Below are 13,881 nucleotides of genomic sequence, written 5' to 3'. Positions count from 1 at the left end.
TCTACTTTTGCTTAATATCTTTTCCAAGCTCTTACTGAGTGAACATTTTGTTAATTGTCTCATCTCACTTCAAACCTAATCCTGAAGTATTAGACTGACCTGAATCAGACCTGGCCCATGATATTTGATATTAGTTGGTATCATTATTGTTGGCACAAATTCATGTTGTGTTATTGTGACTGAAGTATGAAGAAAATGCCAAGAATCAGCCAGATGGTGATCATGATGATGATAGCTAGCATTTATATGATACTTTAAGTTTTGCAAATAACAAGCCTTGTAAAATAGGTGCTATTATTATCCTCATTTTACAAATGAGCAAACTGAGGCTCAGAGAGATTAAATCACCTGCCTAGCATCACAATGCTAATGTCTTAGGCAGGATTCAAATTAGGGTTTTCCTAATGACTAGTTCCAGATTCATTTGTTTTTTCATTTATGCAGTCACCTAGCTGCCTACCTAGAAAGAGTAGCCTGATCTGCTGTGGCCAGAGCCCATCTTCTGGCATATTGAGTCTACTCAGTGTGTCAGAGAGGGGGCCCCAGTGATCCTATCTAGTGGGGGGCTAAAGAAAATTGGCACAGAAGATGGTGGTAGCATAGAGGCAGGGGGTGTATTCCTTGATGACAAACTGACTGGCTGTAAGCCAAAAGTATAAAGTTCAAGCCAGAATGCTACCTGGAAAATATGTTGATATCAGGGCTATGAGAGAAAACAATGGGAGCAGGAATAGCGATAACAACTGAGAATTTGCCATGGTGGAATATAGTGTATGGGGAGATGATTCTAAATGCAATCTAGAACAAGCTAGTACTCCCCAGTGCAGCATGTACCAATAACAGGACCTTGAAGAGCGGGCAACAATCCAGGGAATGCAGAATTGGTAGTCCCAAAGTCATTGGTAGCAGCAGAGTAACCCCAGGCTGAGTGGGCAGTATCTATAGCAGTGCTCATGAACAGGTTTCAGTAGGCAGACGTCGTCAGTACCAATTCCAATGTCCTCCCTTTCCTTCTAACCCAATGGGTCTTTGGCTTTAAAATCCTGGTTCTTAAGGATTCCTGTTTTACCTGGTATGCCAACAGCTTCACCTGATATAAGAGACACATGCAACTGGACTCCATTATCATTGATATAGGCACAAAGAAGTACCCTAAGAGATGGAGGTCCTCCCAAAGCGCTGAGCTATGAGCAACATGATTGATGGATGGGAAAGAGTTGGATGGAGTTAGAAAAGAGAAAAGGGTCAAGGACAAAGCTTTGGTGTAAGACCCCACAGAAGAGGTAAAATGTGAATGATGAGCCAGCTAGTAAAGAAAACCAGGAAGGACTAGTGTCACAAAAACCAAAGAAGTGAAAGGGTATCTAGGAGGAGGGGGTGTTTAGTGTTCAAGGCTACAGGAGGAGAACTGAGAAAAGGCTCTTAGATTTTGTGATCAAGAGATCCCTGGTAACCTTGGAGAAAGCAGAAACCGCTAGTGGTGAGCTATAGCAAGGGCTTGAAAAGTGAGTGGGAGGTGAGGAAGCAAAGGAAACGAGCACAGTTATGGTATGATATGCTTACTTTTTACGTGAATCAAACCCCAGTTCCCAGGTAGGCTTACAATTTTTGCACCTAAATGCCTAAAACAACTAGTTGAATAGGTACTGAATGGACAAGCATCTACTAAAGACTTATCCGATGCTGGATAGCTAGGCAGCACTCCTGGAATCAGAAAGACTCATCTTGAATTCAACTATGTACTCCTGGGTAAGTCACTTCACCTGCTTTGCCTCAGTTTCCTCATTTGTAAAATGAGCTGGAGAATGGCAGAGTACTCCAATATCTCTGCCGAGAAAACCCCAAATGAGATCATAAAGAGTTGGACACAATTGAAATGACTGAACAACAACATACCCTATGATGTGCTTTATTCCAAGTGCTGAGGATACAAAGAAAAAGCAAAAACAGTTTCTGCCCCTTTGTTTCTCCAGTGCTTGGAGTTAAGAGAGACCTACTTTTCATTGGGGGATAGTCTCTGGACTACACTTCTCAATAGCAGGGAGAACATCTTTGAATAAAACTATTCAGGGAGGAGTACTTTTAGCTAGGCAGTCTAAAAGAGGCTAGAAGTGTTGTGAAGGTTGAGAACATGCTATTGGTGAATGATGAGAAGCAGGGGTGTTGTCAGCAAGAAACAAGAGATGGGAAGAAATGGCAAAGCTTGATTAAATCTTGATGGACTCAAGCTGTGAAAGGCAGGTTGGCAGAGGTGGAGATGCAGAGAGAGAAGACAAGTGGCCTGGAGTCATGGAGAGAAACACACGTGGCACAGATCTCTTCAGTTGTTTCACTAAGATTGTAAGAGATGTGACTAAACACAGCTTGTTAAAAGTCTTTAATCTTTAACTCCCCCTCTCTGACTGATCTTACTGTATTCCTCTCCTGCTTACTGAGGACACAGAGCATTTTTATCAAGGGATATTTATCTGGTTTTGTTTTAATTAAATGTCTTTTGCTTTGATTTAATGGATTTTCTATCATGGTCTGGAAAAATCATTAGTTGGGCTTGGGGCTATAGATTTGATTAGATGCTGATCACTGGATTTGGAAAGTTACTAGAGCAATGTAAGAATGTGAGAGGGATCCATGCTATTATATTTTGGGGACTTACATGGGGCATCTTGGGGGGAAATTTATTATACCTCTTCAGAGTACTGAGTCAAACTAGGGCTACTTGCTCTAGGATTGCAGAGATCCAATTTGCCTTTCTTTCCTCCTTTTCTCTTCCCTCTCATCCATCTCTCTTCCCTTCCCTCTTTTTATTCTCTTTCCCCTACTATTTCCTTTTCCTTTCATGTTGTTAATTTTCATTTCCTTTAATTTTTTTTGCCTAGACTATAATTTGACAGCAAAGTATTCTAATGAAACACTGGCTAGGCCAATTGCTTTAAAGTAGTCATTATGCAGTTGTATGTCAAAATGGCATCAATGTTTTGTTATTAACCATTGAACAACAACTCTTGAAACAAATATATTTCAAATTTGAGTAGTGGGCTAGACAATCTACTTAGTTTTCCATTTATGGGAGAATGAGGTTTGGCCATCATTGAGAACTGTTGATTTGAGGGGTGATAAACTCTGTACCATGCTGTGGACATGTTGTATGGGGTGGATTTAAAGTATAGGATAAGAAATAGAGGAAAGAGGAAAAAAGTAATAAATGTATTATGCAAAGTGACTTACACAGCAGGAAATTCCAGTATCCCTAACGAAATAACCATTAATGGATCTATTTGGGAACCAGTTATTAAATTCTCTACTCTTTTCTAGGAAATAGTAAGAAAATATAAAGCCTTCCTTGTTAAATATTGACTGAGAGTGATATGAGGGGTGGGGATGCACAATATCACCCTCAGCAGTTAATAATTCAGTGGCAATATTGTCTTTTGTAGTTTATGCTCCAAGGTCCACATCAACCACCAAAAGTCACTTCATATCTTCTTCATCAACAAATCATTCTGTGACAATAGAGGTAGTGTGGTATAAGAGAAAGAGCACTGAGTTTTAGAGAGAAATAATCTGGGTTCAGATTCTGCCTCTCATGTCAGCTACTTGTGTGACTGTGGGCAAGTCACTTTATCCTACCCAGGGACTCAGTTTTCTCATCATAAAATGAGGGGGAGAGGATAGAAAAGGATGGCCTGTGGGCTTCCTTCTTGTTCTAGTATTACAATCATGTAGAGTTAACTATCTACCTGTTATTATTGGGGATTCAGTATGGAACATTATGAGTTTGTGGGAGGAGGGCTCTGAGTTCTGAGTACCCCAGAAGTAAAGCAAAAAGGGACTGATGTAGATTGGAGACCCATGGATACTCCCCAAAATACTTTTGACTGCATACTTGCCATGAAAATGCAGTATCCTGAAGTCCTTGTACTCAAGTACTCTCATTATAGGTGGGAACAAACTCCCCCATTCGCCTGCCTTCATGCACATCAGCACAATTCCTTATATAATGGGGGACTATATGATGGAGAACACAGTGCTCAGCTCATGATCTCTCTGTGTATGTTGGATCATGTATATATATATATATATATATATATATATATATATATATATATATATATATATTCAACAATTATCTGCTAACCACATGATGAAGTCTTTTTGATCAGCTGCATAGCCACAACCAAGGATGTATACAAAAGTCACTTAGTCTCCTCTTTTGGATGACTCCTTCCTTCATGGCAACATTCCAGAAACAAGAGAGACAATGCTGTAGAAGGAGAGGCCTTGAGTTCTCTGGACGTGTGCCCTATGAAAATGGGCCTTAGTTCTTTGCCTTCATATTTGTTCTTTTGTTCCAGGTTCTTGGTTCTAGGTAGAGGGGGTTAGAGGTTGTGAGACCTTATGAGTTTCAAAAGGTCAGAAGAGTGAGCCACCATGAGGTCCAGAAGTGGTATGTACTTAGCCTAGTGGTGGCTAAGATGAGGATTTCTCCTATAGCAATATTATATTTAAACCTAGACTTAGTGGGAGGAACACAATGCAGAGACCAAGGTACAGAAAAATAAGCCTCCACAGGGTTGGGGGTAAAGGGAGGAATTTCTTCTTATTATTACATCTTTCAAATAAAAATCCCTTTGTGAAAATCTTTGTTAATTGGTTAAATGGGACTAGAATGCTAATTGTGGGCAGGGGAAACACCCTGGAGTAGAGGGTTGAAGTCAAAAGCAATAGAAAAAGATACATCATACTCTAGAATGCTGAGGTAAAAAGGGAGATAATCTTGTACTAGGAAAGTGAAGTTACAGCTAATTAATTAAAAGGTATTAAAATAATTCTTAACACTTAATTGGCTGTAACAACTGAATTTTCTTGAGAGGCAGTTTTTCTTAATTTTAAAATAATCTATTAATTGATGGGTCAAAACATCCTAATCTGATCAGAGGATTCTGTTGATAAATCCAAGACCTTGAAACTCCTGGCCAAGGTACCTAAATATGTTTTTGGAAGTTCATTCACTTCCTCCCTTGAACATGCTAAGACATCTATAATTGGTAAATTGTTAATTAGGTGGTCCATCAAACCTTCAGTCTTTCCTCACTTGTCACAGTTGTCATGTTGATAGGAAAAGAATCATTGTAAAACATTTCTGATAGCCAGAATTTGTGAAAGGAACACATTCCCAGGAACGAAGGAAACATAAAAATCTTGGTCCTGGGGTCCAAGATTCTTGACACAGGAATCCTCTCTAATATATAGAAATTTATTGAGATCTTGAAATAGTAAGGCAGAATATGAAAAATAAATTTTCATATGGCTAAGCATACGAAAGGGTCACCTGAGTACAGGATGGCCATGAGGAGTTCCAACAAAGCTGCTCTGCTTTGCCAGTAGACCATAATGGACATCTCAGAGACAGGGAAGCTTTTAGATTTGGAAAGGCTGCTTCAGATTATGTTAATTAAAAGAGAAGCAATCATGATCTAGATGGATAATGTCACACTGAGCTAAGCAAAAACAAGGTTAGTATATAATGAATCCTTATAGGTGTATCTATGGCCAGGAAACCATCAAAGAAAGTCTCTCAGTTACATAGAGTTCTTAAAGAAGATAAAGATTAAAATAGTGGACCCAGAGAGGTTAGAAAATGACAAAACCACTCTTACATGACAGTGGTTCCCAAACTTTTTTGGCCTACAGCCAGAAAAAATATTACTTAGCCCCCTGGAAATTAATTTTAAAAAATTTTAATAGCAATTAATAGGAAAGATAAATGCACCTGTGGCCATCACCAGTATCCTGGATTGCTGCAGCACCCACCAGGGGGTGGTAGCACCCACTTTGGGAATCACTGCTCTAGAATACTCAAGCATGGGCCAGGGAGATTAAAGGAACCAACATGGAACAAACAGCTCCCTCTAAAGAAACTCCAAATAATCTGGCCAGAAAATGGAATAATATGCCATAAAAGACTTAGGACCAGTGATTAATGCATCCCACCATAAGAACAGAACTATTGGAGTACAGTCAAAGAGATCAAGTTGTATTTTTGCTGTAACTCTGGACAAGAAGGTCACATACATTCTCGGTGATCTCAAGAGGAGAATTCAGTGCTCAGACAAGAGCTGAAGGTAAATGGGCAATAGAGATAGAGCTTGGGATGAAGGACAAACCAGCTTCTAAAGAACTGAATTTCTGCCATTATCATTTTGTGGGTTATTTCCCTCTGGATTCATAGGACCTTATGCAGAGATAACAATGTGTAGTACAGGTGGCACATGTACTGCTGTGCTGGATAGTAGCTCCCAAATGATCATTGTACCTCATTCTTTTAATGAAAGCCTCTTAAAGCACATTCTTCTATATCCTATGCATACTTCTGTGTACTGATGGAGGACTCCTTAGAGTTAAGTAGCAGTTCAATGGAGATGATGTACGCAGGACACTAGCATTCCTCTATTAAGTCCCAGGGTTGAGGCTGTCTCATGGTCTTTCATTTTGATGAAAAGGGGAATGAAAATATCTCAAGAGACAAGAAGTGGGTTAAGTGCCCTGAACAGGCTGATGGCCTCTCCTACTGCCTCCACCATGATATCACTTAATGACACATACTCACACCACGTCTACACCAAGTAGCTTTGACCCAGTGCTGACAGGAGTCTGAGGGACAGAGAAGAAAAGAGCGTGGGAGAACATGATATTGGGTGAGTTCTTAGCTCTACCGCTCTGCTGTTGCTACTTTAGCTACTGCTCCTGCTCCCTAGATTTCTGTGTTTCTTCAAAGTTTCTACTGCATTTCTATCTACCTTGTCTCAAGCTAAGATTAAGTTAAAGCTGTAGTTAAATTAGACACTGTTGATATTTAGGTATTTTTTCATTTACTCGAGGTCAGCTAACAAGGAAGCTATGGTCAACTACATAGAAAGGAGGAGATTGTCTTACCAAGTAATACCAGCTCAGGGCTCCAAACAAACAATACTTTATTGGTAGATATTATTATTTTTCCCATAAAGCAAGGAAGGAAAGATGAAATGATCCTGGACTGTACCTTAACCAGAGCTAGCAGAATTCATCCACTGGGAGAAGAAAGTTTGGCAAATAGAAGTAGACAAGTAAGAAAGAGTTGCTCTTTGAGGCATCGTTCACAGGAAAATTTCCCTCTATTTTCTACTCTCATGCCCTCACCAACAATCTAAAATGCCTTCTTCTCTCTGCCCTCCCTCATGAGAGAGGTGGCTAAGACAAAAGATGGCCTGGGAGGAATTTGGAAAGAGTGGCTCTGCCCACACAATACAAATATGGGGGTCAGAGAGACAAGTAACTAGCTTTCCTCTTCAACTAAATAACTCCATAACCCGACTACTCTTATATTTTATTGTATGAGGATGAGCTTGGAGTCTCAGAGAAAAAGTCATGGGTGTCAGCAATAATAGGAACACCATAGCCTTAATAAATCCAGATCTGGTAAACCTCTCTGGAGTGTTATCATTGATTGGAAATAATTCCAGGCCATTCAAAGTAGTGGCAGGGTATGGCAACAGTGAGTTGGAGTTTAATATCTAGATAGCCAGATAATTCCTCTTCTGTGAAAGTTTATAAGAAAATGGAGGTAGGACATGGCAGAAAGCATCAAAAATACCTCTACATAATCTATTCTAAAATAAATCCATAGTAGTTCATCATCTAATGAACAAACTTTACAAGGAATGGTATATTTTAATGGAATAAATGGTATGTTGGCTGTGTCTAAGGAACAATACAAACAATTCATCTTGATGACTCCTGGCCATCTTTCAAGAGCAATCTTAGAAAAATTATAAAAACTGTGATGAAGAACTTCAGAAATTATTTGTAATAACTAGTAGTTAATGTTTTTGTTGTGGAGTTCTTATCCTTAACCATAGCAATGTAACAATAAAGATGGAAATATCTGGATATGTGTGGGCTACTGGACTATGAACAAGAGAACTGAGGGGGGATCAGTACACTATGCTATGATTGCAAAGATATCCTGGATCATTTGCTAGGCAGTTAGTAATTTTTAGAGTTGGTGAATGCTATTAGATCCCCAGATCAAAAAATAGTTTAGGTATTGGATCTGTGATTTCACTGGTATGGGAAATAGTAAGTGAACTTCCTCAACCAATGCAAGGAGGGATTTTCTCTAAAAATTATAGTCTTATATACGTATAATCCAGTGAAATTGCTTGTCAACTCCAGGAGATGTGGGGAAAAAGAGGAGGGAGGCAATAAGAATCATGAAACCATGGAAAAAATAAAAAATAAAAATAATAGTCTTAGATAGTTTTTTGGAGGCCCTGAGAGATTAAATGCCATGTTCAGAGTGATATAAAGTAATACATACCTGAGGCAAGACTTGAACCAGATCTTCCTGACTTCAAGGCCAGCTTTCTATTTGCTCTACCATGCTATCTCTTATAGGATTACCAGTCACAATTTTACCAGTTTGAATGCATTTGCTCAGAAATTTCTGGGGTGTCTGCCATTTTCTAACAGCTCATAAAAAGGCTCATTATATACTTGGAGGAGGTGTAATGTATGAATAATCTCCTTATAATTGGAAAGATGTAAGGAAGAACATGAGGACAGTGATGTAAAAATAAAAACCATCAATAATGTGTCTTTTTTATAGCATAGCTTGGGGAGAAGTTACTAGGCTAAGACTAAGCTGATGAGTATCAATTCTTTAGGGCTTCTGACAAGTAGGGGGTTACACAGAGTCTCTGGAGGGAGTGAGTCTTGACTCCCAAAAGACAGAAGTGCTTATCATCTCTTCATATCTGAAGTCTTTTAAAGTAAAAATTATTCTAGGATTTGGTAGCTACACAATGATTTTACTTGTAATTTAGAAGTAGAAATAGTAGGAATATAAAGGGGCTCTGGCACCAATCAGAGATTATTGGTTCAAAAAATGTCAGAACTCCACCAACAATGACCTTTGAATATCCAAGCGATTATAAACAAATAAAATTATATTATAAATTGATGCTAGAGTAGAGGACCTATGAACAGTATTATATTAGGAAAGGGATAACTACCAGTAGGCTATTTAAATTACTATTATGGAAAGTGAGAATTGTTGTGTTATCTGGAAATTGGAATTCTTAGCTTTCAAATGGGCCATCACAGTTTCTAAGACTATGTATATGGTGTTTGATTCCAAGTATGAATAGACAACACTCCCACAGACATTTTGACAGGTACTAAATTGGCTGCTGCCTCCCAGGGCCGGGTAGTGACATTATGCAACTATGAATTTGTTGTATAATATTGGACATAGAAGGCGAAACAAAGATGCAAATGTCCTTTCCTATAGAGCCAAGATGAAATCCATAGAAGGAGTAAATGCAATCTTTTAAAGAGGGGGAAGTGAACAAAAGGTCAAGAATATCAAGGGAATTCAAGAAAAAAAAGTGTGAAGGAAGATGGTCTAGCAGTACCAGATCTTAAAAACTGTACTACTATAAAGCCATAATTATCAAAACAATATGATACTGGCTAAGACTTAGAAGAGTGGATCAATGGAATAGACTTGGGGTAAATGACCTCAGCAAGCTAGTGTTTGATAAACCCAAGGATCCCAGCTTTGGGGATGAGAACCCACTATTTGACAAAATCTCCTGGGAAAATTGGAAAACAGTATGGGAAAAATTAGGTTTAGATTAACATCTGACACCCTATACCAAGATAAATTCAAAATGAGAAAATGACAAATGCAAAGAGGGAAATTATAAGTAAATTAGGGGAACATAGAATAGTATAGCTGTCAGATCTATGGGAAAGGGAAGAATTTAAGACCAAGCAAGAGATAGAAAGCATGACAAGACGTAAAATGAATAATATTTATATTAAATTAAAAAGTTTCAGTACAAACAAAATCAATGCAACCAAAATTACAAGGGAAGCAACAAACTGGCAAAAAATTTTATAACACAATTCTCTGACAAAGGTCTAATTTCTAAATATATAAGGAACTAAGTCAAAATGTACACAAAATCAAGGTTCCGGGTTAAGATGGCGGCAGAGTAAGAAGCAGCTCTTAACCTCTCCTGACCAAAACACACAAAACTCCTCAAGGTTACATAAAAACAAGTCCAGACGAACGGAGGAACCCCACAACAGGGCACAGCGTGGAAGGTACGTGGAATCAAGACATTTCCAGGCTATAAAGGGGTGAAACAGTTCTCACAAAATGGCGGGCTGAGCAACCACCCCACCCCCACCCCCTCCACACACAACACCTAAAGCGCCAAAGCCAGCTAAAAAGAAATAGAGCAAGTTTGGGGCACCCATCCAGTCATTGGCAGCTCCAGGGCCTGTTCCTGAGAGCAGCAAGATTTAGGACCCCAAAAAGCTAACGAACGCACACAAAATTTGAGCACAGGAGCAGAGCGCCGAGAGCGGATGCAGGGCGAAGAGTACAGGCTCAGAGCCCAGGCACGGGCGGAGGCATGGGTGGAGGCAAACACAGCCATGAGCTAAAGCTCTGAAACGCTGAGTGGGGAACCAGTGCAGAGGGGTATACGACTGTGGAAGCAGCGCCCTGAGACTTGTAAAGAAACCTCCAGCAGAGGATCAAGCAAGGGGGTCCACCAGGGGGCTTGACCTTGGAAAAAACCAGAACTCAGACCTCAGGATCCAAAAGACCGCAGACAGACCCTGAGCGGGAGGATAAACCTGAGAAGCTGCTGGGCTAACAATGGCTACCCAGTCTCAGGAAGTTCAGAAGAAAAAGATTAACAACAAGAAAAAGAAGTCTTTAACACTCGACAACTTTTACACAGAGAAAATCCAGACAACCTAGCAAACAGAGGAGGAGAACAAACAAGCATCCGGACCCTCCTCAAATAAGGAAAACTCCTCACAAGCTATGGAAGAGTTCAAAACTGAGATTTTGAGGAAAATGGAAGAGATATGTCAAGAAAATAACTGTTTAAAAGGTAGAATCTTGCAAATGGAAAGTGAGGCTCAGAAACCAAATGAACTGATAAGCAAATTGAACACCAGAAATATCCAGATTGAAAAGGAATACCAGAAGATTATGGCTGAAAACCAGAAGATCATGGCCGAAAACCAGAAGATTATACCCGAAAACCGGAAGATTACAGCCGAAAACCAGAAGAATACAGCCGAAAATCAAAAGATCATAGCCGAAAACCAAAAGATTATAGCCGAAAACCAATCCCTAAAGGCTAGAATTGAGCAAGTAGAAGCTAATGATCTCTCAAGACAACAAGAACAAATAAAACAAAGTGAAAAGACTGAAAAAATAGAAGGAAACATGAAATATCTCAATGAGAGAGTGACAGACCAAGAAAACCGGTCTAGAAGAGACAATTTGAGAATAATTGGTCTTCCAGAAAAACCAGAAATTAATAGAAACCTGGACTCCATACTAACAGAAATAATCCAGCAAAATTGCCCTGAAGTCCTACAACAAGAGGGCAATATAGACATTGAAAGCATTCATAGAACACCTGTGACATTCGATCAAGAAAAGAAAACACCCAGAAATATAATTGCCAAATTCAAGAGTTTCCAAGCAAAAGAAAAAATCTTACAAGAAGCCAGAAAGAAACAATTCAAATATCAAGGAGCACCAATCAGGATCACACAGGATCTGGCAGCCTCCATGCTAAAAGACCGCAAGGCTTGGAATACAATATTCAGAAAGGCAAGAGAGCTGGGCCTGCAACCACGGATCAACTACCCATCAAAATTGACTATATATTTCCAGGGGAAAGTATGGGCATTCAACAAAATTGAAGAATTCCAGGTATTTGCACAGAAAAGACCAGGGCTAAATGGAAAGTTTGATATCCAACCACAAAAATCGAGAGAAACATGAAAAGGTAAATAAGATACAGAGGGGAAAGAAAGAAAACTTATAATTTTTAAATTTGCCTTTTAAGGGCCTCAGTGAGATCTAATTATCTGTATTCCTATGTAGAGAAATGTTATGTATAATTCTCTGTAGTGAACTCTATTCACCATTATAATATTCACTATTATAGTAATCAGAAGAATAATTCACAGGGTGAGGGTGGAACACTAAATAATCTAAGATGACATGGGGGATGGGAAAGAGGGGGTGAATAGCAGGGGACACCAAGAGAAACTTGAGTGAATAAGAAAATAGGATATTCTATTACACACAAAGAGGGCATGGGAAGGAGAGGGGACAAATACTATTATAAGAAGGAGAGGAAGAGAGTATTAAGAGGTAATAATCAAACCTTACTATTAGTGTAATCAACCCGGAGAGGGAAGAGTAGCTATACTATCCATTGGGACATAAAACTCTTATCTAACCCTTCTGAGAAAGTTAGAAGGGATAAACCAAGGGGAGCAGGGGAGTGGGGAGGTCAAAAAAAGGGAGGGGAGAAGAGGGAGGGAATTCATAAGGCCTTTAAAAACAAAAAGATGGGGGGAAAATAAGGGACGGGGTAGAAAGGGAAGTTAATCAAGGGAGGGGATAAGGAATAGCGGCTCAATAGCAAACCACTGATTAAAAAGGAAAAAGTATAAGGAAAAAGGGGGTAGGAATGGGGGAGGATTCAAAAATGTCAGCAAATGCACAACTGATGATTATAACTCTGAATGTGAATGGAATGAACTCACTCATAAAATGGAAGCAAATAGCAGAGTGGATTAGAAACCAAAATCCCACCATATGTTGTCTACAAGAAACACATATGAGGCGGGTGGACATACACAAGTTTAAGGTTTAGGGTTTGAGCAAAATCTTTTGGGCATCAAATGAGAAAAAGAAGGCAGGAGTGGCTATTATGATTTCTGACAAAGCCAAAGTAAAAATAGGTATGATTAAAAAATACAGGGAAGTTCATTACATCCTGATTAAAGGCAGTATAAACAATGAGGAAATAACACTGCTCAATACGTATGCACCAAGTGGCATAGCACCCAAACTCATAAAGGAGAAACTGGCAGAGCTCAAAAAGGAAATAGATAGTAAAACCATACTAGTGGGAGATCTAAATATTCCTCTGTCAGATCTAGATAAATCAAACCGAAAAATAAATAAGAAAGAGGTAAGAGAGATGAATGAAGTCATAGAAAAATTAGATCTAATTGATATGTGGAGAAAAATGAATAGGGACAAAAAGGAATACACCTTCTTTTCAGCTGCACATGGCACATTCATAAAGATTGACCATGTTATAGGGCATAGAATCATTGCAAACAAATGCAAAAGAGCAGAAATAATAAATGTAACCTTCTCAGATCATAATGCAATAAAAATAATAATTAGTAAGGGCACCGGGACAGGCAAATCAAAAACTAATTGGAAATTAAATAATATGATTCTTCAAAACCAATTTGTCAAAGAAGGAATCATAGAAACAATCAACAATTTCATTGAAGAAAATGACAATGATTTGACATCCTACCAAACTCTATGGGATGCGGCCAAAGCAGTACTCAGGGGGAAATTTATATCCTTGAGTGCATATATTAACAAATTAAGGATGGCAGAGATCAATGAATTGGGCATGCAACTCAAAAAATTAGAAAGTGAGCAAATTAAAAAATCCCCAGATGAAAACTAAATTAGAAATACTAAAAACCAAGGGAGAAATTAATAAAATCTAAAGTAAAAGAACTATTGAATTAACAAATAAGACTAGAAGCTGGTACTTTGAAAAAACAGATAAAATAGACAAAGTACTGGTCAATCTAATAAAAAAAAGGAAAGAAGAAAACCAAATTGATAGTATCAAAGATGAAAAGGGAGACCTCACCTCTAATGAAGGGGAAATTAAGGCAATCATTAAAAACTATTTTGCTCAATTATATTGCAATAAATATAACAATTTAGGAGATATGGATGAATATTTACAAAAATAT

This window comes from Gracilinanus agilis, chromosome 1 (genome assembly GCF_016433145.1).
Source record: "Gracilinanus agilis isolate LMUSP501 chromosome 1, AgileGrace, whole genome shotgun sequence".
NCBI classification, from domain to species: Eukaryota; Metazoa; Chordata; class Mammalia; order Didelphimorphia; family Didelphidae; genus Gracilinanus; species Gracilinanus agilis.
The sequence above is the reverse complement of the archived record's forward strand: the minus strand, read 5'-3'. Positions refer to the sequence as shown.